Here is a 3371-nt window from a genome sequence, read left to right as displayed (position 1 = left end):
CTTATATACTATAGTGTGTTTTTTATAAATGTATCTTTGCATGCACAGTCGGAATGACTAGCCAGCAATCTAAGGCAATTTTAATAAATCTTGTTCCAGAAAATGGTTATTGATACTGTTGCCCAACATGAAGTTTGTGAAACTGTTGTTGCAAGACCAAAAGTCCTTGTTGGGAAAGCAATTTAATTGATGAAAGGGAAGTAAGAGTGAAGCACAGTACCATGGATTTGTAGAGTGGCTCGAAGTAAAGTGTTTCACATTAAAAGCTAAAAATACCTTCAAAAAATCAAATAGCACCTGCAACATGTTTCCAAATGGATAAAGGTCAAGTTTGCAAATTCGATTAACAGTGGTCATGAGTGAAAGAATTAAAAATAAAGATGTAATCTGGTGACTCTTTTCCCTTCTTACTCTTGGGATATAGTTTTTCCTCATGTGAAACTGGGAAAATCCATTCATACTCTTTGCATTCCTGGGTTAGTAGATGTTGTACAATATTATTAGGTCTAATCACATCAATATCTTGAGAAAAATGTTCCTTGTACTTTCAACAGATGTTGTTGGTGCCTAAAACTCTACAGAGAAATACTCTCTGATATTATGCCGTTGACTATGGATGGAGATCAAACCAGAAAGTGCGAGTTTTGCTCAGGTTTTCCTAGCTCCTCACTATTTCTCCCATGTCCACTGGGACCTGGCAGTCTCTGGGGGCTCAGGATCACAGACAGCACTAAGCGGGGCAGGCCTGAGCACACCACGCATGGTTTGGGACTGAGGCACCTCCCGGGACACAGGAGGGCGGGGCTGGTGAGACAGGGACCATAGGACTACATGGACTGCAGGGACAGTGCAGGAGCTGATGGGTCGGGAGGCTCCTGGATCTTGAAAAGCTTACGCCATTTAGTTTTGAAGTGGTTTGTTTCACAACAAAAACCAACCAATGTAGAAATAGAGCAACCTTAAGAGACTGTTTGGGACAGAATAATCTTAGGAAAATATTACTAATTATGATTGAGGTAATGATGAAAAACAAAGCCTACCAGATGAGACTAGCATAGCATTACTATTATTATTTTTAATTGAGATATAATTGACATATAGAATTGTGTTAGTTTTAGGTGTACAAAATAATGATTTAATATATGTACATATTGTCTAATGATTAGCACAATAAATTTAGCTAACATTCATCACCACACATAGTTACAATTGGTTTTTTTAAATCCTCAACCAAGTATATTTTCTCACTGATTTTTAGAGAGAGTGGAAGGGAGGGGAAGAGACAGAGAGAGAGAAACATTGATGTGAGAGAGACACATGAATTGGTTGCCTCACGCATGTGCCCCAATCAGGGCCAAGGATTGGGCCTGCAACCCAGGACCCTTTTGTTCACAGGCCGGCACTCTAGCCCCTGAAGCAAACCAGCTAGGCCCATAGTTTCAATTTTTGTTTTCTAATTGTAAGAACTTTAAAGATATTCTCTTTTAGAAACTTTCAAATACAAAATACAGTATTGTTGCCATAGTCACCATGATTCCCAGGACTTATGTATCTCATAACTAGAACTATGTACCTTTGACACCTCTCACCTTCCACCCCCAGTAAAGACCAAAAGTTATTAAAAATTATTATCATTAAAACTAACAATGGTGATGATTATCCTGATAATGGCAATGCCCCTTATTTCTATAGGAAAGATCAAATGTCTTCCATAGAATGATCTTACTTAAATATGAGCATTTGTTCTACACATCCATTTGTAATGCTGACATCCATTTATGCTACCTTGAAATAATTTGAGGGGACAGTGCTAATAGAAATATTAAAAAGGTATAATACCTGTAGGAATTGGAGATTTGAAAGATTGGAGACTTTTCACACATGAAGTGACAAAATTTATTCAGATTGCTTTCTTCTGACATGCCCAAATGCTTTGGGGGGAAGGGAATTTTTATTTTAGATAGGAACAAAGGAAGGGAGCACTTTGATTGGAAGATGAGAACTTAGTGAGTGCAGCTAAGGGGTGTGGATCAGCATAAAGGTGATGAGTTTGTGGGGGCACTTACAGGAGCTGTGAGGGTTCCAAGACAAATTCTCTGGGCTAGTCTTGACTTCAGGAATTGAGAAAACTTCTTTCCTCTTCTTCAAAACCCATCAAGTTGGAGCATAGTTTAAGTATATTATGAAAAATAATAATATTTCCCCAAATATGTTCTTTGTGATATTAGTTCCTCAAGGTGCTGCGTGAAAGAGATATGTAATCAATATACATTAAAGCCCACTTTTTCTCACAATGCACATTAGGACAGTATATTGAGCACTCCAAGAAATATTGTAGTAAAAATATTATTCCCTATTTTAAAAATCCAGTGATTGTCAATACTAACTAAAGATAGAATTTCCCTCCATAAATGTTTTACCATCCCACATAACCGGCATTTACTTGAGAAATACTGAGTTAAATGCCTCAATTGAACCAGCACTTATGTATATGCATATACATGTATATACCAGGCACCTTGGGCAGATACAATGATATGTTAGATATGGCATTGGTCTCAGAAAGTTAATAGGTATAATAGGAAACATAAAGCTGGTAGACACATATATTATATAAAGTAGGATGCCTTCATTGGAGGTAACAAAACCCAGCTCAGTGTAGCTTGCAAGATAGGAGGGAATGATTGCCTTGTGTAATAGGAAAGTTCAGAGGTTGGTCAGGCTCAGGGAGCTGGCTCTGTCAGAACCTGGTTTTGTTTCTCTATGAGTCCCTCTGTTCTGCCCTCTGCTGGGTGTCAACTTCATGTTGGCTTCCTTCACGAGAACAAAATATCGGCCCATAGCAATGTGAGCCATTTAATCATTAACTTTCAAATCCAGAAAGAGAATGTTCCCTTCCACAACCATTGGTCAAAAGTCTTAAAGTTTGTGCTGATTGGATCTTCCCTGAATCAGTCCATGTGGCCAGGGACATACCAAATACCTATTGGATTACCTGAACCAATGTCTAGGTCAAGAGATGGGGTTATTCCCATTGGCATAGCTTATGCTCCAGGAACTGGGGCGGACTCAGTCTCACCACCACAGGCAGGGAGGGGTCGAACAGATGTCGAAAGAAATAACCACAATATCCACCTCAGAAGGGTCATGACAAGTACTTTAGTTCTGGGGATCTAGTGATCAGTTCCATCTGTTGAGAATCTTGGTAGAGTAGCATCTGAGCTGGCAGTCAAGGACATGAGATGGCATTGGGTCTGAGGGAGAGGAGGGGTGAAGGGCATTTCAGAAGGAGGGAGCTGTGTGATTCAAGTCGGAAGGGCAGATATGGAGGAGTGTGAGTGAAGAGCTGTTAGGCAGACCCATTTGGATGA

Source organism: Myotis davidii, unplaced genomic scaffold (genome assembly GCF_000327345.1).
Source record: "Myotis davidii unplaced genomic scaffold, ASM32734v1 scaffold108, whole genome shotgun sequence".
NCBI lineage: Eukaryota > Metazoa > Chordata > Mammalia > Chiroptera > Vespertilionidae > Myotis > Myotis davidii.
This window is presented reverse-complemented; position numbering follows the sequence as displayed.